The sequence below is a fragment of the Peromyscus maniculatus genome, chromosome 18, assembly GCF_049852395.1.
Source record: "Peromyscus maniculatus bairdii isolate BWxNUB_F1_BW_parent chromosome 18, HU_Pman_BW_mat_3.1, whole genome shotgun sequence".
Classification (NCBI taxonomy): Eukaryota; Metazoa; Chordata; class Mammalia; order Rodentia; family Cricetidae; genus Peromyscus; species Peromyscus maniculatus.
Window position 1 is genome coordinate 1,329,724 of NC_134869.1, and position 27,413 is coordinate 1,357,136.

General features: G+C 47.0%; 1 protein-coding gene and 1 long non-coding RNA gene across 4 annotated transcripts in view; one reads left to right on the top strand and one right to left on the bottom strand.

Moving 5' to 3' along the window:
• Window positions 1-2,482, bottom strand: part of LOC121823796 (uncharacterized) — a 30,693-nt gene extending 28,211 nt beyond the window's left edge. The window contains exon 1 of the long non-coding RNA XR_013045767.1: window positions 2,210-2,482. This is a non-coding gene — a long non-coding RNA (uncharacterized LOC121823796). The remainder of the gene's footprint in view (window positions 1-2,209) is intronic.
• Syn3 (synapsin III) overlaps window positions 1-27,413 on the top strand; it is a 445,154-nt gene that overhangs the window by 317,832 nt on the left and 99,909 nt on the right. The window lies entirely within an intron of this gene.

Here is a 27,413-nt window from a genome sequence, read left to right on the forward strand (position 1 = left end):
TTAGGTATCAAGGAGGGTTCAAGGGCGGACACCCGTATCTCCCTGAGAAGGAGAAATGGAAGAGACTTTGTGAGTGGATTGGGGGTGGATGGGGATGGGAACATGAGTGATCAGGTTGGCGGGAAGGAGGAAATGGGATGAGATAGAGGACGGGATGGATATGGAGGGAGAGAGTACTGAGGGAGACTACTGGAAAGGGTTGGCATTTCAGGGTCAGGTAAACAGCTGGTGCAAGGGAATCTACAAGGATGGCCCCAGCTAACACTCCTAGCAATCCCAGATGTGTGGTTTGAACTGGCCATCTCCTGTGACGAGGCAAGGCTTCCAGTGGAAGAATTGGACACCAACCCAGCCACATAACCTTCGACCTACAGTCCGTCCTGCCTATGGAATATGCTAGGGTAAGGGCTGCCTAGAGACTGAGCGAGTGGCCAACCAATCAATGACTGGTCTAGCCTGAAACCCATGCCAGGAGAATAAGCCCACCCCTGACACTGCATAACACCAGGACTCATAGGCTGCATGACCCAGAGACCTAGGATAGAACCAAACACAACTGGAGGGGAAAAAATATCAATGTAATGATGCCTAATGATATTCTGCTATGCTCAGATTGGTGCCTGGTCCAATAGTCATCTAAGAGGCCTCATCCAGCAAATGATGGAAACAGATACAGACCCACAGCCAAACATTAGGCGGAGCTCAGGGAATCCTGCAGAAGAGGGGGAGAATGGATTGTAGGAGCCAGAGGGGTCAAGGACACCACAAGAAGACCCATAGAATCAACTAACCTGGGCTCACAGGGGCTCGCAGAGACTGAACCGACAACCAGGGAGTCTGCACAGAACTGACCTAGGCCTTCTGCGTATATGGTACAGTTGTTCTCTTGTGAGACTCCTAACAATGGGAACAGGGGCTGTCTCTAACTCTTTTGTTGGCTTTTGAGACCCTACTCCTCATACTGGGTCACCTTGCCCAGCCTTAATACATGGGGAGGTGCTTAGTCTTACTGCAACTTGATATGCCCTATTTTTTGGATATCCATGGGAGGCCTGCCCTTTCCTGAACAGAAATGGAGGAGGAGTGGATTGGGGAGTGGGACAGAGGGGGTGGGGGAGGGATTGAGAGGAGAGGAAGGGGGGAAACTGGCTGAGATATAAGATTAATTAATTAATTAATTAAAAAGGAGATTTGGAGAAGCAGCTTGTTTAGCAGAGGTGTCCCACCTTAGTCTTATTGTAAGATCCCTAACCCCTAATTGTCCTTGCTGTATGAGTCATCATTGAACTGGTGAATGAAGGAGACACTTACCAGGAAGGTTCTAGAAAGAGCAAGCATTTGCCTGCTGGAGGACAATTTAGATGTTGTCTGTGGTGTCTAGCACAGCTCTTTTCCCACGCATCCCTGGTAAGGCGACTTGCTCTAGGTCACACAGTTCCTCTCAGACCCAGGACTGGTGAGCATGTCAACTGACTTGCCCCGGGTTGCCTGACAGGGTCAGCCAGTGCTTGGGTAGGGAGCATGGCAAAGCAGCCCAGGAAACAGAAAGCATGTGGGAAAGCTTTCTGCTGAGAATCTCTGCCAGTGAGTGCATTGACCTTTCTACCTCTTTCCTTCTCCAGTCCCAAGCCTGTCACTTATTATTTCTGTGACCTTAAAGAAGACACTCTCAGTACCTGTGTTTCCTCACCCGTGAGAGAAGAGTCCCAAAAGCATGGGTAGACTGTTTCCTCACCCGTGAGAGGAGGGTCCCAAAGGCATGGGTAGACTGTTTCTTCACTCATGAGAGGAGGGTCCCAAAAGCATAGGTAGACTGTTTCTTCACTCATGAGAGGAGGGTCCCAAAGGCATGGGTAGACTGTGTTGCTGTGAAGATTGATGAGTTCTGCATGCAAAGCCCTCCAAACAGCACCCAGCAAGCAATCTGCTTGCCACGTGTTAGCAGTAATTCCTGTGGCTGTCATTACATGCACCACGTTCCTTTTCTCCCTCTCCTACATCCCTCTCTCCTTCTCCTCAGATGGGGCTCATTCTCCCCCTGTATCCTTACTCAACAGGGGTGGTATATCACCCCCACTCTCTCAATGGCATCCTGAATGCCCCTGCCCATCAAACAGGAGCAGTGGTTGTGGGACGCCTGAGATGGGTGACTTCATAGTTAGAATGTATGACTTGCAAAGCCCTGGCAAGCATGAGGAAGGAATGGTACCTTGCAACTGTAGAGATGTTCCCTGCCCAGCTTCTCACTTGCAGAATACTTGCCCACAGCCTTGACCAGGAGACCAGCCTTTAGGATACTTCTCCCACTTCACAAACACAAGCTTAGCTCTGCTGCCTTCCTGGATTCCTCAGGCTTCCCAGGTGCCGACAGCTCCATTCTTCACCAACTCAGCCACCCAGGGTTCAGGGAAGTCGTGTGCTTGAGCACAGGGCATAACCAGCCAGCCCACCCAGAGCCCAGAGCCCCCACCCTTTCCCTCCTTGCTGTCTCTGCCTTTATTCTCTCTCCCTTCTCAGCTCCTCCCCCTCCCAGTTTTGTCTCCCTCCTTCCCCACACCTACTTTACTGTCCTCAAATCCCCAAGGGCTTAACAAGCAATTCACCCTTTATCCACTTATCAAGCACTGTGAGGACCAATGCTTTCTGCATTATATGAGAGTCAAGAGGAGTAAGACACAAACACTATGCTGGGTGGGGAGGCCAGGATCTGCTCTGTTCCAAGAACAAGCCAGGTGCTTGAACTCGTCCTCTGAATTCCCCCACCACTCTGCCTTGGCCAGGGCTTTGCTGTACCGTCTCCACTCCACTGAGGACACAATGAAGTAGGGAACTCTGGCTTAAAGTTATGCCACCACCTACACGGCAGACAAGGTAAAATAGGCACCATTTTCCCCAGGTCAGACCCTCACAGCACAGTGCGCAGCAGGTGGGGAGACCCATCTGATGCCAAGATGAGTGTGAGCCAGGATCCAGTAAGCTGTTACAGACCAAATGCTGTGTCCCTGCCAAACGCATATATTGACACCTATTCCCCTCCAAAAAGAGGGAATTTGAGGTGAGGTCTTTGGAAAGGGACTAAGTTGTAAGGCTGAGGCCCTTGTGAATGAGAGTAGTGCCCTTACAAGAAATCTTCAAGAAGACCTGGAAAGATTTTTCAGTCTGTAAAGAGTGAATACCTGTTCTCAGTCCCCAGCACTCATGTGGAAAAGCCGGGCATGGTGGGGCGCAATTGTAATCCCAGCACAGGTGAGTCAAAGAGAGGCAGATCCCAGGGGGCTAACTGGCAAGTTTAATTGGCAAGCCTTGGGTACTAATGAGACCCACCCTCAAAAATCAAGGTGGACAGCTCCTGAAGAATGTCACCTGATGTTGACCTTTGGCCTCCACAGAAACCAACATACTCATATGCAACCCTCCTCTCTCTCTCTCTCTCTCTCTCTCTCTCTCTCTCTCTCTCTCTCTCTCTCTCTCTCTCTCTCTCTCACACACACACACACACACACACACACACACACACACACACATACACACACACACACAGATATGCTCCCTCGACACATGAGAACATAGCAATGAGGCTCCATCTGCAAATCTGTGATCAGGAAGCAGCCCTTGATGGACAGGGAATCTTCCAGCTTCTTGACCCTGAAATCCCAACCCCCCGGACTGTGAAAGATAAGCTTGTGTTGTTCCCAAGTCTGTGGTGCTATGTTTCAGCAGCAGCGTGGACTGAGGCAGAAACATTCTGAGGGCTGTCTCCGGCCACACACCACTTTTGCTGACTGTCCTTGTGTATGCCCAGACTGCAAAATCACTCCTCTGTTCTTCAGTCCACGACCTGCTGGGGTGAGTGGTAAATTCATCATTCAGTTTAGTCATGTGCCATCTCTCTGCAGATCAGACATCCAGGGGGAGTGAGAAAGGATGCTAGCAAGAATCTCCCCTGGCCTGGTTGCAGCAGCACGTCTCCTCTGTATATTTTTTGTTGTTCTGTGTTATATGATTTATTTTTATTATTTTCGGGTGTTGGGGGGTATTGCATGTAAGTGTGGTGCCAGTGAAGGCTGGGTTTAGATCAATAGGAGTATGCTGTTGCTTGCTGTTCCTGAACTGCTGAGCTGTCTCTCCAGCCCCATCTTCTGAACGTCTGATGTGGTCACCTACTCATCGCATTGGCTTGTGAGGGAACAATTGTTGGTACCACCAGATTAGTGACAAAGAGGTCCTCAGAGGCACTTGCTCAAGATGACGCAGCTAGAAGGGACTGAGCTGTGGCAGGGGCCTGAAGAAGCAAGCTCTAGAGTTTGCTGTCCTGACCCTTAAATTTTTAAAAGGCAAATATAGTGGCACCCTCTATCTGTGAGTTCTGTACCCACAGAGCCAGCCAACACAGAGGTAAAATATCCTGCCCCTCCTGCCAAATCATGTCTATACTGAATATGTGTGGATCACCTCCCCAGGTCATTCTTCCTCTTACAGTGCAGCATAATAGCTGTTTGTATTGTGTTGGGGCTAAGTTGTGTGGAGATGACTTAGAGTACATGAGAGGCTGTGCACAGATTATATGCAATGCTATGCTGCTCTACAGAAGGCACTTGAACTTCAACAGACTGTGGCATTGGCATGGGGCCTTGGACTTAGTCTCCTGTGGATGTCAGGGATGATATTACACAAATGGGATGCTTACTGAATGCTAGACACTAGTAGCTGCTAAGGATACAGTAACACACCGATAGCCTTGAAGCAGCCAGCAGCATAAAGGGGGAGTGAGATAAAAAAGTGGCGGTTTGGAGACTGAGGAGGTGGTTCTGTTGGTTAAGTGATTGCCATGCAGGCATGAGGACCTGATTTCAGATCCCCAGCACCCAGGTAAAAAGCCAGGCACAGCAGCATGCGTCTAGAATCATAGCATCAGAGAGACAGAGACAGGCAGATCTCTGCAGCTCCCTGGCCAGTCAGTCTAGCTAAATCCATGATCTCTGGGTTCAGTTAGATGCTCTGTCTCAAAAACTAAAGTGAAGAATGGCTGAAGAAGACACCTCTGGCCTCCAGATGCACATTCAAGTACATGCACACCGGCACACACACACACACACACAGAGAGAGAGAGAGAGACAGAGACAGAGACAGAGAGAGACAGAGAGACAGAGACAGAGAGACAGAGACATGAACACATACTTACACACATGAAAATTCAATATATTAGGCCTTGGCTTGGACACAGGACTATGGGATACAGCTAGGAATGGGCTATGGATTGTGCCACTACCCAGCAATGTGACCTTGTCACACTAACTACCCTTCCACCTCAGTAATGCCAGGATCCATGTCCCCAAACATGGTTGTTAGGATTAAGTAATGTAATATGGAGAGGTGCCCATGATGGAGGGGCCCAATGCTTAGGCTGGGTACCTGGCTCCCTCATTCCATGGCTCCCATGTCTTTGAGCACCCCCTAACTCTGTGTCTCTTGTCTTCATATTTCCATTGAGGATGACAGTCTCTAACTCACAGTGTCATCATCTGAATAAATGAGTTCACAGATATCAAGCACATCATCTGTGGATATATATATATATATGTATATATATATATGTATGTATGTATATATATATATAAATGTTATTAATTGAATCTCCCCTCCAAGTACACTTGTTACTCTCATTGAACATGGCCATGCTTCCTCATGCTTCTAACAGTGACCATGAGAACAGACACCTCAAAGAAACGTTTCTCCTGCTCTCAGTACATCACTAGCCCCCAAAATACTTGGGAAATTAGTTTGCTTGAAACAATGGCCCTGCCGCAGGTTCAAAAATACCTACTTTGGGCATTAGAGAGATGGTTCAGCAGTTAAAAGCATTATCATCAGGTAACTCACAACTACCTACAACTCCAGCTCCAGGGGATCCAACTCTCTCTTCTGGCTTCTGTGCATGCGCACGCGCATGCACACACACACACACACACACACACACACACACACACACACATACACACACACACATATTAAAAACATTAAGAAAAAAATCTAATTGGAAAGGCCTACTCTAAATGCCAACGGTTAATTGTCATTGGTCCTGTTTTGAGTGGCTGTCACAATCCTCGTCTTCCCCAGGCAAAGCATATGAACAACAAGTGAAAGCAAGTTTCCACCTCAGGAAATGCAAAGGGGAGAACATATTCATCAGATTCCAAAATACCCAATCGCGGGGACAGCCCCTGATGTTTATTGAGTACTTTTCATACACTTGATACATGACATGGCTTTTAACCCTCTTGACAGTCAGTGTGGTGGGTTTTGTTATCTACCCATTCTACAAACCAACAAACTGAGCCTTCCTTGGTCAGGGTCAAGCATCAAGTACATGGGAGACAGAATTGGATGAGTGTGGTTCATACCTACGGTGCTGCAGGGGCGTGTGAGACTTGCCCTCCAGAAACACTAGGCTCATAAATCCTCCTTGTGGAGGTGTGTTTTCTGTGGCTATAATGGGATACCACATGCTAGGCACATTACAGAGACAAGCCCAATGGTTCTGGTCAAAGGTCAGTGACCCACATCTGAGGATGACCTTACTGGCAGAGTCCTGAGGCAGAGCAAGTTACCCTCAGCAAGCGACAGGAATGTGGGTATGTGACTTCTGGTCTCTCTCCCTCTTCTTAGAAGTCAATGGCAGACCCTGCCTGATGACCTTGTCAAAGCCTGGTCATGTCACAGAACCCCCACCTCCAAACACCGTAAGCGAATTGGGTTTGCACCTTCCTCATACCACGCAGTGATAGAACATCGACACGTGAGTCCCTGCGGACACTCAAACCCCATCCAAACCACAGCACTTGTGAGATAATAATAAAAAAAAAAATCCACTTACCCAGAGGGAGGGAATCCTGATGCTTGTACATCGTCCATAGAACAACTACTTCCAGATAGCATGTCCTCATGTCCTCCCAACAGCCCTTGTGCCCGTTATACGGGTGGAATAGGCAGCTGGGTAGAAAGGTGCTAGTTATTACCAGGAGAGCCACAAAGTGGCAGAGCCGGGCTCTCGTCTCAATGCATTTCCGCTGATGTAACAAAAGACTTGAGACTAGCATATTTATTTTTTAATTAAGAAATTTTGTTATTCATTTTACATACCAACCACAGATCTCCCTCTCTGAGGAAGGAGCAAAAACATTCCCCATAATGAGCACCCACTCCAGTCCTCAGTCACCCGAGTTGGGGGGGGGGGGGGCGGGGAGGTACTCTGCAGATTTAAAACGTTAGTTCAGAGGTCCGTCCATTTTCTGAAGGTCACAAAACAAGCAAATGCAGCTGAGGTTTGGCCTTGGCTACTGGATATCTTCTCTAATCTCACTTCCAACCTCTGAGCACATGCCCTGCCCGCCCCCATACACACACTTCACTTCCTGCATCTCCCCACCATATGCAATCCACCATGCATGAGCAACCTTCCCATCCCCTCCCCCACCCCCTAGATACCTGATCCTCCCAGATCCTCCCCTGGCACTCATGGTATCTTTAGTTGGAAGTTGAGTCCCAGAATTTTCTTTTTACTTTTTTAAAAATTATTTTCCTCCACACTTTTCTTGTCTTTTCTGTGTGCTTTTGATACTCAGTTCAGATGTTTGTTTTTAATTGGGAAAGCATAGATCAAGCTTCATCTGATAACATGGCCGGGATTCTAGGTATGGCATTTTGCCATTGAAACAAAATTCTAGAGCATAAGGGAATCATCTTAGCCTCTCTTACTTTTTTCTTTTCCAAGAGAAACGGAATAAAATGTTTCCGGGTTGAGGAAAAAAAAATGGATAGAAAGGCAATTTGATAACAGATGATTTTCTAAGGGCCCCGCTGGTGGAAGCCAACAGCTGCAGCGTATTGGTTACATGGAAATCATTAAGTCATTCCGGGAAAGGATAGCAAATGTGTGTGCCTGTATGTGTGTGTGTATGGTAGACATGTGTTTATGTTCAGAGCAAGGCAGCCACAGAGGGAATTGCCTCAATATTGCCTCTGGGCCTGGAAAAAAGCAAGCAAACCCTACTGTATGCGTTGCTTCTAAGGCTCAAATTCTTTTTCTTCGTGGAGTTTAAACTGAAAGCTTAGGAAATCATATTTCTTATGACATCTAACCTGGGAGGGACCCCACTGCAGTGGAGACGACAGGGTGTCTGGAGTGTTCTGCTCTGATTTCCTCCCTTCTAATAACTGGGGTGTGACTCTAAGGAAGTTTCTCCTCCCTCGTAGACTTCAGGTTCTCAAATGTAAAATAAGGGGGTTTTGACAAGAAAGTCTCTGACGTCACTTCCTGCTCTGAGGTCCATGTGTGATAGATTTTTATGGTATGAATTCCATCAGCTGGAGACCCTGCTTCTCAGACTTGAGTGGTGGTTCCCCCACCCACTCAGCAAGTATGGCCTTTAGTCAAACCAGATTTGGCTATAAATCTCATTTACTTCTCCGTGTTTGCACTGACAATTTCATAACGCCTCAAAACTAAGCTCCCAGGGTGTGGGATAGTTAAAGCAAAACAGTTAGTCACTTCCAGGGAAGATGTTCGCATCCCGGACTCAGGCCTGTGCAAGGGCTGAAGCGTGTACAGCTCACGGGACAAAGACTGCATCTCCATACTTGGCTTTGTAACTAGGAGGATCTGTAAAGTACCTGAACTCTGACAAGATCTGTCCCCAGCTGTGTGGCAATCTGATCATCTCTTCTGCATTGAGTTTGTGTGGTAGGAAGACATAGATACCAGATGCTATTTATCAAACAGACCCAACTGAACCCTCTTGATGACTATATGTATAATACATCAATTCTCCCTGTCACTATACGGCAGAGTCAAGTTTCCAGTCAGTTGTCTGGAATTTCAGTGTGTGTGCACCTGACCGACCATGCAGCCCAGTGAACAGTATCTCCACTTTGGCAACAGGAACATTTAGACAAGGTCATTCTTTGGTGTTCAGTGGTCACATCACTGGATGTCTAGAAACACCCCTGATCTCATCCCAGGATATGTCATTAGCCATGCCTCAAGAACACCTCTAGACACTGACAGATGCCATGGTTGAATGGCATGGGCAGAACAGGCTGCAGTCTCTACAGCACCTTCCCAAGAAGCATCATGAAGAGCAGAGGTGACGTCATGTAGGCAGTGGCCATCCTCACTCAAAGTTTGTCCCTCCAGTCATCCAAGATGCTCCCTAACTGAGCTGATCCTGGAGGAGCTGTGATGAAGAAACCAGCCCCACCCAGTTCTCCAGTCTTTTTAGTACTGGACAGAAGCTGAAATAATGATGAGAAGGACAATAGCATCCTGATCTAATGTCACCTGGAGACCTCCAGACCTTTTAGGATCCAAAGAAAAACATTGGCACTTCTTAGATTTTTTTGGTAGTCATCTGTTGGTGCCACTTCTCCTGAATCTTCTGCCATTGGGTCACTTGTTTCCATGGTTACTATCCCTGCATATCATTGTTGTCAGGTGCACCTGCTTCTCATGCCCCCACCACAGAAGGGCTCTTCTACCAAAGGTGATGTGTTTTACCCACACAGTGCCCCTAGGGAGATCCTGAAGGGGGCCTCACTTCAGGATGAGGAAACGTTGTTGGCCTTCCCTGTTCTCCTATTTCTTGTCCTCAACTCCTTGATGTTGGCCGTGGTCCTGTTTTCTTTTCCCTGGACACTCATGAAGCCTTGGATCCAGATGACTCTAAGTCTTCAGGAATTCATCTTTTAGTTCCATCATGAGCCAAAGTATTTTTCTCCACTAAGACTTCCCCCCCTAAGCAGGGCCACAGAAGGAACTCGCATAAGGTAATAAAATAAGATGTGTACCAGTGAAACAATGTGCAATGCTCTGGTTTAGATATAGGTTGAGTGCCCTCCAGGGCTTCCTGTGTTGAAATTTTATCCCCAATGTCAGTGGTTATGAGTATAGAAATTTAATTGATTGTGGTTAGAAATGAGGCCTTTGGGAGGAGATTATGGCTAGATAAAGTCATCATAATGGAGTCCTGGTAGTTTTGTAAGAACAAAGCAAGACAGAGAAATGTACATGCCTCTGTCTTTTGATATACAGTGTCCCGTGTCACCTCAGGATACATCCAGTAAGAAGACTAGCGCCATATGCAACCCCTCACACTTGGACCAGAATTATGAAGTAAAATTAATCTCTTCTCTTTAAAAGTCGCCCTGCTTTGGGTGTTTCATTGTAGCAGAATGCTTAACACTGTGATGATATTTTAGCCCCTCGTAAATATTTGGCAATGACCTCTGTGCCTGATGTACATTATCTCATTTAATAATAAGCCTGAGTCATCACAATGATATTCACTAAAACATACAGCACAGTGGTCCAGAACATTCTCTCTGAGTCAAAGGTGCACCTTACTTCTTTTCCATGTGCCTTTGTTTTCTCCTTTGCTATAATAGAAATCATAAGAATAACTAACCCTGAACTCATTGTGAGAACTGAGTCACTAAAGATGGATGGCATTAAAAGGTGTCTGGCCCTTGGTGTGTGTTCAGTGTAATAACGGATTGTTGTCACAACCACTGGGGATGAGTAGAGGGGTCTCAGAATGAGTCAGCCTTGGACATGGATAACTCCCAGAACTGGGTGGATGAGTAAGTCCTTGTTCCCAAGAAGATCTGATGCTCTGTGCTTCAGGAAATCAGAGCCCACTGGTCAGGAGCCCCTTTCTCAACCCTGTGGGCCCTTCCCTCCTGGCTTCCCTACTAATTCCTCATTCCCACAGGGTTCAGTGAGACACTCGGGAAAATATTTTTCCAAAATAAGTTTCAAGTTATTATTTGTCCCAAACCACTCAGTTCTGTGGCCCATCCCTGTCTACTAATGTTACCGCCCTGTCCCTATTTAGACTGAGGTTTTATAGCTGACCAGGGCTCTCTCCAGGGCTTCCCTGTCCTGCCATCTCCAGCCTGAGTCACCCTGTGATGTCACTGTCCTGAATTTGTCATGGTGGCTGCTGTGGTCTCAGGGATGACTATGGTTGAGTCTGGTTCAGAGCCCAGCTGTGACTTATTTTCATTGTGTTCCATTCCCATCACCTCATTCCTCCCTGATAGAATGGAGTCACAATAGGGCTACCTCCACACTCTGGTGTTTCCTTTCCTTATCACCCTGGACCAGGGAGGCTGCTCAAAGTCTCAACCTCCTCATTAGTAACAACAAATATTTGGAAATCGTCTTAGTTGGGGTTTCTGTTGCTGTGATGAAACACCATGACCAAAAAGCAAGTTGGGGAGAAAGGGGCTTATTTGGCTTACACTTCCACATCACTGTTCATTGTCAAAGGAAGTCAGGACAGGAACTCAAACAGGCAGGAACCTGGAGGCAGGAGCTGATGCAGAGGCCATGGAGGGGTGCTGCTTACTGGCTTGCTTCTCATCACTTGTTCAACTTTCTTATAGAACCCAGGACCGCCAGCCCAGGGATGGCACTACCCACGATGGGCCTCCCACATCATTCACTAAGAAAATGACCTATAGGCTTGCCTACAGCCAGACCTTATGGAGGCATTTTCTCTCTGATGATTCTAGCTTGTGTCAAGCTGACATTAAACTATCCAGTACAGAGATTAAATTGGACTACACCAAAATGCCTGTGCCTGGAACAGAGTAGGGGGCCCTAACATCTATTGATTGTCATAAGTATATCAAAAGTATATATGTCATTATATTGACATATAATAAACCACCCCAAAATTCAGCAGCTTAAACTATCCTTTAATGCATGTCTGTGTGTGAGCATTCATGTGTACATGTGTACACATATATGTATATGTAACCACAAGTGTTACCCTCAGAAATGCCATCCACCTCCTTTGAGTCAAGTCTCTCACTGGCCTGGACCAGTTAGGAAGGCTGGCTGGCCAGTGGGCATGAGTGATCCTACTGCCCTCACTTCCCTGGTGTTGGAATTACAAGTATGTGTCATCACACGTGGATTTTCACATGGATTCTACAGACAAAAGGACTTTACCAACTGAGCCATCTTCCTGCTATATCGCTATTCTTATTCCTGTGGATTAGACAGCAATTGGTTAATCTATGCTTGGCTCCAAGTGGCCCAGCAGCTCATCAGGACATGCTCTCAGCATGACAATGGCAGATGCACAGAGGACAAAGCCTAAATGTACAAGCTCGTTTTAAAGCACTGTTTCCATCTCATTGGCCCAAGTCAGGGACATAGCCAAGCCTCAAATTAAAGATGAGGGATGTACATTCCAACTGAAGAAATGGCCAAGTTTCTGTCTTAATCTATGTGTAGCTGTGATGAAATGCCTGAGGCTGGGTACAGTAGAAAGAAAAGAGGTCTGTCGAGACAAACACAAGAGCGTACATGGCTTCTGGTGAGGGCCATGAGGCAGAGGGGATCATGGGATAGAAGCTCATGAGAGAGGGGTCACAAGGCAAAACATAAAACAGGAGAACGAGGATAGAAAAACAAATTTGCTTTATGGCAACCCAAGACAACACCCACAGTGGCCTAGTCATCTCTGAGGCTTGACCTCCTGAAGCTTCCACTACCCCTCAGTACCATCAGATTTAGTACAAGCTTCCAGCATAGGATGGGGGGGGGGCTACAAACATATCCCAAGTGTGGCAGTCACCTTGCAAATGGCGTGCAGGTAGGCGTGAGGAATTAGGAGCTGTGATGTTGATCTAGTGTCTAGGTCAGGAAAGAGCTGTTTCCCTGTTTCTGACACTCCTCCATAAACTTGGACCTCTTTGTTTCACATCATGTCCATCCAAACCCACCCCAAGGAGAGAACTTACAGTCTCCTTGTTGGCATAGGTGATCAATACCTTGTGTGGGACCTTGGGGGTTAAAAGGGTGTCTTAGTGGTAACTGAAAGATCACACTTGCTCACCGTAGTGTGTCATCACTCTCTAACTTGATCTTCACTGTGTCTATCTGGAACCATCCAGTCCTTTCTCCTTTGACAACCAAGGACACTGAGGCTTTGAGATGTCTACATGCCCAAGGTCACACAGGTAACATGCAGAGAAAGTCTGGCCACGCCTGGTCTCCAGTCAGCTGTGTTACAGCAATGTGTTCTTTTCATCAAATCAGAAAGGGCGGAATCAGCACCCAGACCAAGACTTCAGACCAAGTTTGTCAACCGTCAAGTGCACCACTTTCGGTTCTAACCTTAGTGATGTTCGTGCCGTGACTCACCTAGTGATGGTTCTTTAACTTGTCCATCATAAGCTGAATAAATGCATTTCAGAAGAAACTGCATGTGAGTGAGGACCATAGTGGGGATTATTAGTTTGTGCCACAAACAAATGAACAACACAGCCATAAAAAGATTTCCAGAAACAAGGGCTGCGGATGTAATTCAGTGATTCGAGGCTTGTCTGGCGTTCAAATGCCTGGGCTTTGATCCCCAACTGCACAGAAACCTGGGAATAGTGGTTTATGCCAGTAATCTCAGCATTCCAGAAGTAGAGGCAGGGGGATCAGAACTTCAAAGTCATCCTTAGAAAGTTCCAAACCAACTTGAGATCCAAGAGACTATTTCAAAAGATAAAGATTTACACAAATTAAGTAATTTTATTAAGTTCATACTGGATATTCTTGCTTGCTATAGCTCTAAGCTTCCAGAGAAAGTTAGATGTTTGCAAGCACTGAAGATGTGGCACAGTTGAATGAGTCCTAAACTAAGGCGCCCTTGATGGCTTCTCAAGGTTAGGAAATTAATTTGAAAAGAAAACAACTTTCCTATTGCATGGTTCAGTGTATTACTATAGCCAAGTGTCACCAAAACCCACTGGAGGGGCCACCAGCAGCTCTGGCTCTACTTCACATGAACATGGCTGTGGAGGAAGAGCCTGAAGTAGGTTCTGAGGAAAGACCCCAGGAACCTTCTGGAAGTCCTTCAATCCATACTTGGATTGGGTCTCTACAGGCCACTGAAGAGTAGTCTGTGTGACCTCTTCCAAGGATCATGGCCAATTTTTTCATGACTAGATTTTAAACCCAACATACTGCTGTAATTAAGATTTGGAGTGTTACTCCTTCCATTAAAGGCTTGGTCACAAGCCTAGGGCACAATTGTGAAATAATAGAAACTTTAAGTGGAGGAGCCTAGAGAGATGAAGTTAGATTGTTAGTGGCACATTCTTGAAGGGGATGTTTGGACCCTGGCCACTTCCTGTCTCCCTGTTTCCTGGCTGCGGTACAGTGAGCTGTTGCCTCTGCCCCATACTCTGCCAGGTTATACAGGTCTAGATGTTCTCCCCAGTACCCAGACATCTCTGTAGTTCCTTTGTATCATTGGATATTGGAAATGTATCCAAGGATATGCCCACCAGGCCTTCAGGCAGCCATTTCCTCTTTAGAATCTTTCTGCCACTCCAGTGACCCAGAAAATACTGCATAGGTTCCTTGAACCCAAACCCCTCAAAACTTTGGGATTTCCTCCCTATACCAGGGCTTCTGCACCTAAGCCAGGCTACATCTCCCATCAATCAGCCCTTCCCAAACTCCCCTTTTATGAGACCCTCTCACAACAGACGTAAGGAGCCTTCTGCTCAGGATGAGCATTTCTCTCTAATCTGAGCTCTGCTATGTCAATAGTTGCTTTGCCTTTTGTAAGGAACTGGGTCTTTGAATCAGAAGCTGGAGAGCAAAGGGTGCAGACCTTTCCCAAAGCAGTGGCCACAGGCCAGCAGTACTGCTGGAAAGACCAGCACACTGCAGAGTGAAAACACAAACCTGCTAATGTCACCCAGCTTTACAAGTGCTCAGCACACATACGCGCACACACTCTCACATACACACATGCATACACAGACACAGGTGTGCACACACATACACATGCACACATGCATGCACACACAATACACAGATACACACATGCACATGCACGCACACACCCACGTGTGCACACACAGCATGACTTTGTTGTAAATGGCTACACAGCTGAGTTTGATAGATGGGGGATTTCCCGCCATCCCTCGCCCTTTATCTCCATTTTATCCTTTGACTTTAAGGGAGGTTTAGCTTTCTTCTTGGCTTTTTGTTTTCTTTCTGGTTTTATAGTATTTTTTTTATTTTGTGTTTGTTTGCTTGCATTTTTTTTCTTCTTCTTTTTCTTGATTTTTCTAAGAAAAATGTCCTGAAGGAAGGAATATCATAACACACTCATTTGTTTCCTTTTGTTTTTACCTCTGCCCCAGCTTGGGATTCTGTTCCCTGTATGTGCACAACAAGACCTCAACCATCTTTCTGGGCCGTTCCCTCCCCTGGAGGAACAGTGAGAAACAGCAGAGAAAGCCATCAAAGGCTTCAGCTCCACAGGCTCCATGCCTCCTGCTTGGGCACGGAGGGAGGAAGGAGGCCCTCGTGGGTCCCGAAGGGGATTTCTTCACTTCCTGGCTGTCTCCAGTACACAAACTGTGTTTGTGAGGAGGGGAAGGAATGCTTTTGCTGGCTCTGCTGCTGCTGCAGAGGGAGAAACAAAAATAATCTGTGACCATTGGCTCCGTTTCCTGTGCATGTGTCTGTGTGTCTGTCCTGTCCCCAGCCTGTCTGGCAAGCTCCATGCTTGTTTGGGCTGGAAGAGGTTCATGGAGAGGGCTCCGTGGAGCCAGAGCCTGCTGAAAAGGCCCCTCCACTGTCCCTGACACTGGCCAGTAAGCAAGACAGCTGCCACCTGGCACCTAGAAGAGCCTGTTCTCGGTTGTGGCCTCGGGGATGGAGAGGGCCTCCCTCCTCCTGAGCCCCTCTCCGCTTCCTCTGAGCCCCATCAATCTCTGTCCTACACGCATGACCTTGTGCAGAGACTGTTGCTCGTATGTCCTTAAGACATGGCTACTCAAGGTGAACTCCGTCTCTTGGTCCTACCGAGAAGTTCCTGGAATTCAGGGGATACTCGCTCTGTTTAGTAAAATGGCTTCTGTTTCCTCTCTCTTTCCTTTAATGTTTCTTCCTTCCTGCCGCCTGTCTCATCTTTGAGAACATTGTCTAGGGCCCTGGCAGTACCTAGGGAAAGCATAGCTGCCCTCATTCTGCAAAGAGGGAAGCTAAGCTCAAGGTCACAGTCACACTGATAATGAAAAGTAGGAAGTTTAGGATCCTGGGGTCTGAGCTGTTTGGTTTTTTGGGTTTTTTGTTGTTGTTGTTGTTTTTGTTTTTTGTTTTTTGTTTTTTGTTTTTTTTTCCTGGTATCTTTCCACTGAAACATTCTCTCCTTCATCTCTTCTCTGCTTTTTGGTTTTCTTGTCTGCTCTGCCTACTCGTATACTTGCCCATAATTCCCCTTCCCAGGATGGCCATCCATTCCTCCATCCATGATTTAGAAGATCTATGGGCCCTGAGCAGAAAATTGAGATGAATCCACTGTGTGGGCCAAGATGTGTCAGCAGCCAGAAAGCAAGGATGAGGACCAGTTACCTGAACTCAGATCTCTGCTCTTCTCACCCCTCGAGACAGATTTCTCCATGACTTTTATCTAACACCATCCTGCTGTGTGTGTGTGTGTACGTTTTGTAAGTACATATTAATGTGGGTGTGTGCACATGTGTGTAGAAGTCAGAGGTCAATGTCAGATAATTTCCCTGATTGCTCTCTAACTTACTTTTGAACACAGGGCCTCTCACTGAACCTGGAGCTCACCAACTGAGCTAGGTCAGCAGAACAACGTTCTGCAGGGACACTCCTGATTCCACACACACCCCATCCCAGTCACTGAGGTTACACATGCATGCTGTTATGCCTGATTTTTTATATGCCACTGGGGATCTGAACTCAGGCCCTCATTCAGACCTTACAGAGAGTATAGCCATGAACCTTTTTTCTTTCTTTCTTTCTTTCTTTCTTTCTTTCTTCCTTTCTTTCTTTCTTTCTTTCTTTCTTTCTTCCTTCCTTCCTTCCTTCCTTCCTTCCTTCCTTCCTTCCTTCCTTCCTTTCTTTCTTTCTTTCTTTCTTTCTTTCTTTTTCTTGTTTTTTTTTTGTTTGGTTTTAGCTTTGCTTTGTTTTCAGATGTGATTTTGCTGTGGAAGTCCAGGCTGCCCTTGAACTCATGATCCTCCAGCCTCAACTTCCCTGGTGCTAGGATTACAAATGAGCCCCATGCCCATCTTAAATTAACCTTTATCATTGTGATTTGCACACATTTTATCTTGCATATCTTGGATCAATATATAAATACAATTTTAAATTTTTTAAAAAATATTTATGTACTGAAACACATCCTCATAACTTTTTGATAAGGCATCTGATCAAGAAGGTTGGGATAGGACCCTGACTGGTTACATCCCTTCACAGTTTTGTGTTGGTAAAAACCCTTCTGGCAAATGGAGGGGATTCTTATCCAGCAACATTGTAAGAATTTCTGGAGGACATGCTCTGGGAGTCACATCTTTGGAGCGTAGGAAGGAACAATCTACATCCTTGAGAACAGTTTCAAATAGCAGGGTCTCTTCATCTTGTCTGAGGGCAGTCAGTTGGGTTTTCTGTAGAGGTTTGTTAAGATAGAATTCACATCCTTCGATTAAATTGTGCAGTGCAATTATGTTTAGTATGTTTGCAGATACAAGCAACCTTTTTTTTTTTTTTTTTTTTTTTCCAAGACAGGGTTTCTCTGTGTAGCTTTGCGTCTTTCATGGAACTCACTTTGGAGACCAGACTGGCCTCAAACTCACAGAGATCTGCCTGGCTCTGCCTCCGGAGTGCTGGGATTAAAGGCGTGCGCCGCCGCCTCCGCCGCCGCCGCCGCCGCCGCCACCGCCGCCGCCACCGCCGCAGCCACCCGGCACAGGCAACCATTTTTATACCCCTTGTATGGATAACTGTATTTTTGAGTATTCATTTACCAATTGATGAACGTTTAGGTAGGTCCCATATTTTGGGTAATATAAAAAATGCCTTTATGAATATTCATGAACAAGTTTTATGTAGACATTTCATTTTCATATTTTTCAGACTTAGGGGTTAAATCTAGGTCAATGGCATAAAATGCAGATTCCTGGGCCTCTAGACCCTCCAAATCAGACCCTAGGAGGAAAACCAGAGAATTCCATGGACATTTAGCTCTGTGGAGATTCTAAAGTGCAGCGGGGCTGCCTCAAGGTGGCTTGTGGTTCCAGCGTCATTACCAACAGTGAGGTACAGTTTATCCAGTGATTTCTCACATGTATGATGCCTCCTAACCACATCCAGTCCTCTTGATCGGCCCACGGAACTGCTGTGGGTGCTGCTGCTGCTGTAAGAAAGGGGTGAGGCAGCCCCAGCTGGAAGCCCGGGGTAAACCAGGGCCTTCTGACCAGAGCCCCGGGCTCACCCAGCACCCCATCCAGGGCCTTCTGACCGGAGCCCCGGGCTCACACCCAGCACCCCATCCAGGGCCTTCTGACCGGAGCCCCGAGCTCGTCCCACACCCCATTCATGGCTGTTTTCTAAACCAAAGCTAAAACCGAGCATCCTGAAAACTACTGAAGTATTTATGAAGACTGGGGGAGCCCTCTTCCATTCAACTGTACCCTCCTGTGGTTTCTTAACGGAAGCTCTCCATGCCCGAATGACAGTTTGAAACCCTCCCATCTCAGAGTTCTGAGTCACCCCTCAGAGATTTTCATTTAAATGAGATTAATGATGTGTCATTAATTTATTCATCAAAAGTGTCTAAACATTTGTCTTGGGTAAGATACTCTAGTAGGTTCTAGGTACACAGTAAAAAGACTGGGGGATGGCTCAGCCTGGGGAGATGGCTCAGCCATTAAAGGCTATCACAACCTAAACACCAAAAAGGCACAGTCACAGTCTAGCATGGAGACCTAGAATAAATGCTGTAATAGTGTGGTCAGAGGGCCTGGGAATACCAAGGAAGGCTGCCTGGAGGAGGTGAGCCCTCAAAAGTCTTGAGACAATGTAGGAAGGGAGACAGTATTTCAGGCAGAGGATCTATGGGCACTAAGGTAAAAGGGCAAGAAGAAGCTGCTTGTTTATGGGTGAACCCATGGTTTTTGTGGCTCCACGACACCCAGATCATATAAAAGAAGGGCAGGGAAGGTGTGAAATGAAAGAGGTGGACCAGGATCGGATGGGAAGGGAGTGGGGTCCTTATGTCACACCAAAGAGCATTCAATGCAGTGCTAACCCACACATCCTGACATCTCCCAACCAAAGCAGGGAGGTTAATCCATGAACGTCAGAAAAGGAAAAGGCAGCCCCAGGAGGCAGTGGAGACTAATGGGCACCCCTGAAATGGCAACAGGGGAGGCTCTGGGCCCAGCACTGGAAACAGGGACATACAAACTGCTGTGTTCTCTCAGCACCCCAGCCAAGGTACTGAGCCAGATGCCAGGAACTTCAACACCCACTGGAACCAAGATTGCGCCAGGGATTTTTAAAGCTGCTGTCAAATATTTGCTTCAATATTCCAGGATGTTCCTATTTCAAATATTTGTCATGTGGACATTTTCTGATTTGGGGTGAGAAAGCCAAGTCAGTGGATTGACCCACGTTCACTATGAATAAATAGTTCCTTCTATCATGGGCTCTGGGAATTCTGATTCATTTCTTTCAACTACCATGTACTAGGCCTCCAAATATATGATGGATATATACCAGATTATGAAGATGGACAAAAAAGAGGATGAATGATGGATTGATGGATATGAGATAAAAGATAGATGATTGATGAATAGACAGATGATAGATATTTGAATGATTGAAAGATTTATAAAGATGGTAGGTGATAGGTGATAGATACCTAGATGTTAGATAGATGATAGATACATAGATGTTAGATAGGTAGATACATCGATACATAGATAGATACATAGATACCTAGATGTTATATAGATGATAGATAGATAGATAGATAGATAGATAGATAGATAGATAGATAGATAGATAGAGGTAGAGATAAAAGACATAGAGATCAAGATAGAACAGTGAGGAGTTGAGAACATCATGACTGTTCTTTGCAGAGTGGTGAGTAGATAGAAGTGGGCAAGAAGAATTCAATAGTGCATTCATTACTTTTCTGTCCCTGTGACAAAGTGTCATGACAAAAGAAACTTAAGGGAGACAGGGTTTATTCTGGCTCAAAATTCCATGGGGACGCAGTCTATGATGATGGGGAAGACATGGAAGACAGCAGGCAGGAAAGGCGTGGCAGTGAGGACAGAAGGCTGGCTGCTCACATTGCTTCCCTCCTCAGAGAGCAGGGATAAACAGGACATGGACTCATGCTCTAAAGCCTCAAGGCCCACACAGAGTGACCCACTTCCTCCAACAAGGCTCTGCTTCCTAAGGGTCCCTTCCCAAACAGTGCCACTGTCTGTGGAGCAAGTATGCAAAGACAGGAGTCTTCAAACTACAACTAATAGAAACCCAGTGTGGGGGAACCCAGGAAGGGCTTGCTGGGAGGAGGTGATGCCTGGCCTTGGCTTGAGAAATCCCACATCAGCAGCAGAGTGACCTGCCTCCTACTATATGACCTAAGACAGGCCACTCCAGAATTATAAAATCACACCAGTCTCATGGAATCCTGGGGAGTTAGAGCAGAGTAAGCATTCCGTACTTCATGGAAGCCTTGGCAGATGCTTCCCTTCTGGTTTGGGCCCAGCACTAAGAGTTCAGAGGATGTCACATCAGCTCATCCTGACAACAGGCTAGTGTGAAAGACACTGAAAGACACTGTCATTTCTCTCGTTGTCCAGAAGAGCAAGCAGACACAGGATGGAGATTCACCTGAAGTCATACAGCGTTCTGAGAACAAGACAGATTGGAACTCAAAAGCTGTGACTTAATAACGAACACTCTGGACCACTATAGAAACTATTGGAAGCTGGCCAAATGATGAGCTTCATAGCATTGCCTGTAACCCCTGATGAGCTAAGAGAGGCAGAAGCCAAAGCTATCTCTAGCACTCTCCCCGAGCCTTGAAAACACTGTGTGCATTACACAAATCAATCAATAGAAAATGAGATTAAGAAAACGCATCAGGATGGCCATTTCCCTGGATTTGGGGTTTATTTCTCTACCAGTAATGCAATCAGCCCTGGAGCTATACTGAGAAATAAATAAAAGGGGACAGATTGAGGAAGGTGTTTGCCAAGGGCTTCTGCTCCAGCTAAGCTGAACTCTTCCTGCTCCAAACCCTGGAGTAAAGAACAGCAGAATCCTGGCCATCGAGCTGATAGCAGGAAGGAACTCCAGAATTCATCTGCCCCATCACGACTAGTCCCCAGATGAAAAGAGGAAGGTCCCCAAGGGGAGGTGTGTCAGCCAGCATCACACGATGGCTTCCTGCTAGCCCGGGACCTACCACACACTGCATGCTCACACCGTGTCCTGATTATAGCGTCATGCTGGGACATGCAGGGCCTGGTGATATGGGGCAGGCGCTCCTATCACTCTCCTCCTGTGTTCCTGGATTATACAACAAAGCCACTGGTCCAAGAACAGCCCCAACACCCTTATCTTCCCAGCGCAGCTTCTCCATATCTGCTGGCTCCAGCATCTCTCTGCCTGGCACGCCAACAGCAGCGGGACAGAAACATGACCTTTAGCTATCTGACTTGTTTTCCTAGGGAATAAATCAAAGAGCTCAAAGCACATTCCTCACCTCATATTCATGCCCTGCCTTTGGTGACATTAAAAAAAAAAGCACTCTGGCTTGTACAAATAAGGCTTTATACTCTGGAGGCATTGGATCTGATTACCCTGGGCCCACACTGAACTGCCACTTGTTGTTATATGATTTGGGGTAAATCCATCATTTTTCTGGTCCTTGGTTCTGCATCTATAAAACATACATCCTAACAGTACTCAGCTCACAGGGTGTTAGGAGGATGAAATGGGATACTGAGTGTAATAGTGCCCTACACATAGCAGTTATTCAAGCCGAGGCAAACGAAACTGTAGCACCTTAGGGAAGGGGACTCGGTTCCCCAGGCTTGTCCCGTCTTCCAAAACCCGGAGTCATAGACAGTGGATTAAAACTGTGGATTTTTTTTAAACTGTGGTTGATTTTTTATTCTCTTTTCCTTGCCGGGGGTGTGGGTTGTGGGTACAGCTGGTGCTCTGGAATCTGGGCTCTGAAGGCACTTGACAATACCCCTGGCTGGGTTAGCAATGGATTGGAGGACCTTGTGGGGGGAATCATCACATCCAAAACAAAGGTCAGCCCAAAGAGACACTGGAGTGTATGGACTGGACAGGTTGAGTTTTCAGCTCCAGCACACCTGTGTTTGGCTTCCCATGGAAGAGTAGGGACCCCACACTGAGGCAACACAAGGAGGTTTGATCTTCACCTTGGCAGCCCTGAACATCCACTAAAGTTTCCTAAGCAGATAAAGGGGACGGGTGTTCCTATGGAGGACCTTTCTGCTGGGGGGGGGGGGGGGGCGCGGGTAATGACCTGTCTCGCTCAGAATCCTTCGGTGAGTGCTTGCTACCATCAAGGTGAAGATCAAATCCATTTGTCCTGGCCCTTGTGTGGGCTCCTCATTCTGTAGGAAGCTGGGAGTGCAGGAAGCATTTACCAGTCTGTACCTTTTAGCTATGTGCCTTTTACTGTATGAAATCTTTTGTCAACTTTCTAACAGAGGAAAAGATGACTTATGAAGATGTAGAGCTGAGATCTAAGTCTAAAAAATATCTTGGGGAGCCAGGGAGCTGGGATGGCATCACAGAAGCATCAGATCCTGTCCTTCAAAACTGTTGGTGTTGGGTTCACTGTGGATTAATGTGCACTGATTTCCACCTTTAAAAATATGATGTTGACATAGTAAAAATAGGACATATGATCAGGTGTGGTGGCATATGCCTGTACTTTCAGCATTTGGAATGGGAGGGTCAGAAGTTCAAGGTCGTCCTCGGGTACATGGGGGGTTTGAGGCCAATGTGGGTGATGTGAAATGTTGTCAGAAAGGAATGAAGGAGGGCAAAGGAGAAAAGAGAGAGGCTGGTGTACATTAATGAGTTCCAGGGACCCTCTTAAGTTGTATTTCATTTCACTCTCATGTACTTTTCACACTAGGTGCTCAGCTTCCTTACTTTAGTCCTGGCCCCGACCCATCTGCTCTGGTCCTCTCCAGAGCATGCACCTTCCTCAGCTCCAGTGGCCTCATCATCCTGAGATGCCTAGAGGGAGAACATGCAGAGAGATGCTTCTGACTAGAACCTGACTCAAAAAGGAAGATTGAAAAGAGATTGTGACAGAGCCACTCTGGGAAAAATAGAAAGAAAAGAGTTTATAAATTCTCTAAAGCAAATGAGGAGGCACAGGAAAGCCAGGGAAGGGCGGCTGCTCCTGGCTCCCCGAAACACGCTCGGCCCACCAGCATCCTCCCCTCACATGGTGCTACCCACTCAGACAGAACCTGAGCTGGTGGTCCCAGGGTTTGTTCACAGTCTGCCCTGCCGACCTCTTCTCACCTCGCATCCAGTGGCTTGGCACAGACATTCTGACGAGGGCTTGTGATTTATTACAAGGAGCTCGGAAGACTCTCTGTTGTTCATTCCCATGTGTGGCCCAGATGACAGCCAAGCTTCCTTCCTCCCCTGCCTGAGATCTAGATGTGACTTGCTGAGACTCTTGTCCATTTCACAATCTCCTCAGGTCTGGGAAAATTCTCAGCCGAGGGGGAGGGCTTCATCCTGGCTTCCAGGCAGGTTCCTACGTCACTCGCCCCCAATCTATGTCCAAACTCTGTAATTTCTGAATGAGTGACCTCACTGCAGATTTAAGGAACATACAGGGCACTTTGAGGACGGGCTCCAAATTCCACTGCCTGGGTTCCCAGCTCCTGCTCCTTCCTCGATCGCCTGGAGAACTCTAGGTTCCAACACAGCAGAGTAATCCCTGCTGCCTGGGAAGAGGAGGTTTCTGGGCCTGTGTCCCTCTGGTAAGAGCCTTCAGCTCACCTGGAGGACCTAAGCCTCTCTTTCCTAAAAGAGAAAGATGCTACACCTCGATTAAACTTAGGGGATTGAGAACACAGTAAAGAATAGATGCGTTCCCAGCAACCAAAAGTAGACATTCAATCTGAGGTCAGAGCTAAAGATGAGCATTTGGGGATGTTTTGAGTTTTGTGTTTGTTTAGGGGATAAATTTCCTTTCTAGGTAGAAATTTCCTCTGGGCCTTTTTTGTATTTGTTTGTTTGTTTCTTTGTTTGTCTGTCCATCTGTCTGTTTGAGACAGGGCCTTGCCATGTAGCTGAGGCCAGTCTGGAACTCTCAATCCTCCTGCCACAGCCTCCTGAGTACTAGAATTACAAGCATGCACCACCATGTCTGGCCTCTCCTCACTGTTTAACCATAAGCTGTTTGCTTCATAAAGTGATTCAAACTGGTTAATTAAATAAGGGCAGACACTGAATGGAACTTACTAGACACATACACACTATAGAGGGAAGAAGAAAATTTTTAAACTTCATTGCTTCGTCTACCTTGGAGCATGGAGGAAACTTTATCTTTGCCTGCTCCCTCTCCTCTGAGGGCTGAAGCTGAAGACAAGGCCGACTGAGGGGTGTGCGGGCTGCCTGACTCCTTGGGAAATGGGAGGGCGTGTGGATGTGGGGGGGGTGTGGGTGTGGATGTGGGTGTGTGTGTGTGTGTAACTCCACAAGAATGAGTGTCAGTCTCTGATAATGTCTCTGTGTCTACTTGTCTGGACATCTTTGTGTGGTGATGCATGTTGGCTAGCTCCATGTGTCTGTATGTGTGTGCATTTGCCTGGTTATGTGACTGGGTGCCCCTCTGTCATCAGGTCTGTGTGATGCCTCTGTCGTTCTGTATCGCTGGGCACTGAAGGATGGTATAAGGAGATGATGGGTCCTGCCTGTGACATGTGTGGTGTGTAGCTCTGCAGACATGTACTGGAGCAGAGAAGGGTGCATTGGGGCTCGCAGAAGCCGTAAGCAAAGGTACACGCTGCCTCTGCAAAGCAGGTCATCTGCTTTCCTGGTTTTGTTTTTCATCCTCCCAATGGGCTCCAGACCCTTCTTGCAAACAAAGAGAGTTTAAAAATTGCAGCCCTTCCTGTGTTCCCAAATGTTCAGAATGCTGCGGTGAACTTGAACGCTGGCAGCTTGGATACCCAGCCCTGCCGCTGGAACAGGAAGCCACCAGCCCACTGGCTGCCACCACCCATTTATATAATATGCCCCAGAGGACGGGAAACAAGGAGCAGCTGCAGAGCTCTCTGCACCCTAACCAGGAGCTGGTGACGCACCTTCCATGGGAATGGGAAGCCTGTGTGAGGCACAAGCGTGTCCTGGGAGTGCTTCCTCCAATTTGGCCAATGAGAAAATGCACTCTTTTTTCCTGTTGCTCTAATAGGATGGCTGAGACTGGGGATTTATAAAGGAAAGAGGTTAATCTGGAGGCTGGTAAATTAGTTACTTTTCTCGCTGTTGTTACATAGTATCTGATAGAAGCAATTTATAGAAGAAGAATTTATTTTAGCTCACAGTCCAGGGGATCTGATCCATCCTGATGGGGAAGACTTGATAGCTCCTTCCATGACAGGAGAAGTTGGTAACCCCAAGCCACAGCACTGACAGACCTCAGCTGGAATCAAGGACCGGGTATAATCTGTAAGGCCTGCCCCCGCCCCAGCAACCCACTTCTTCTAGTGAGGCCCCACCTTCTAAAGGTTCCATCACCCTAAATATTTGCACCACTGGCTGTGGACCAAGTTCTAACACATGAGCCTGTGGGGGACATTTTACATCAAACAATAGCAACTGAGAAGTCCAGGCAAGAATCTGGTGCTCAACCCCCCTTTACGGAAAGCACATGGGCCAGGGGCCGTGTGCTGAAGAGGCAGAGCTAAGTAAGGGTGGCTCACTGTATAACCCAGTCTCTCAGTTACTGACCCAGACCCAAGAGAAGCACATTAACCCCTTAAGAACTTAATCCCCCTCAGAAGCTCCTAGCACAACCACAGTGGCAAACATGGCATTGGGTGGGACAAACTGTATTCAAACCGCAGCGGCACCCTTGCCTGGAAGTTATTACCAACCAACCAGGTGTCCCGGTACCTCACTTACATTTCCCCAGGTCAGGTAGAGGTGGACAACAGCATCTCAATCATTTCCACATGTTTCCTGAATATCTAGTCTGTGTTCAGTGTTGTAAAAGACAAAACAACTCCACCCTGCCACCCTGGGACTTCTTCTCTGCATAGCCCTCAGTGTGCTCCTCCATAATGGGAGACTATCGGCTCTCCCCATACACGACCCACACCGGAAGAACTATGCTTTTCCTGTGGCAAGTTCATGGGCCCGTGCCACCACAGCCCTTCTTCTGCTGAGCTTTAATGCCTCTGCCTAGGTATTCACTTCCTCCACCTTGTCTGCTTTGAATAGGTGTCCACCCTTCATCTTACCAGTTTCTACCAGAGCAACCAAAGCCATCTCTTAAATAGCCCCATCCATGTTTATAGCCCCCCTGCCTCTGCTGCTGATGCACCTGTCAATGCCCAGCCTTCTTTGACTGCCTGGAATACCCTTCCCTCCCACACACCAACTAGTTCTCTTTTTTTTCCTTCTATTCTTCTCTCATACATTACTACATCCACAGTTTCCCCTCCCTCTGCTCCTCCCAGTTCCTCCCACCCCCCTTCTCTTCCAGATCCACTTCTCCATTTCCATTTAAGAACAAAAAGATCAAGCCTCCCAGGGATATCAACTCAACATGGCCTAACTGTGGTGGTATTATGTTCTCCAAAATATTGTGCACCCTAGTAAATTTATCTGGGGTCAGAGAACAGACAGCCACTAGGTACAGAGGCTAGAAAATGGTGGCGCTCACGCCTTTAATCCTAGCATTCCAGAGACAGAAATCCCTCAATCTCTGTGAGTTCAAGGCCACATTGGAAAGAGCCAGGCATGGTGACTCACGCCTTTAATCCCAGGGAGTGATGATAAAAAGCAGAAAGGTGTATAAGGCATGAAGACCAGGAACTAGAAGCATTTGGCCTGGTTAAGCATTTGGCTGGTTAAGCTTTCAGGCTTCTAGCAGCAGTTCAGCTGAGAACCATTCTGGATGAGGACTTAGAGGCCTCCAGTCTGAGGAAACAAGACCAGCTGAGAAGTTGGCCAAGTGAGCTTAGCTATGGCTTATTCTGTCTCTTTGACCATCCAGCATTTCACCCCAATAACTGGCCCCGGGTTTGATTTTATTAATAAGACCTTTTAAGATTCATGCTACACCTAACCAGATACAACAAGACTGGACACAAGACTCACCACAGCTGGACATGGCAACCCAGTAGAAGTTAGGGTCCCAAGCGCAGGCAAAGAGACACCGCCACTCGCACTGTTGGGAGTCCCACGAGAACATCAAGCTGACATCCATAAGATACATGCAGAGGACCTGGCACAGATCCATACAGGGTCCTGTGTCTGTCAC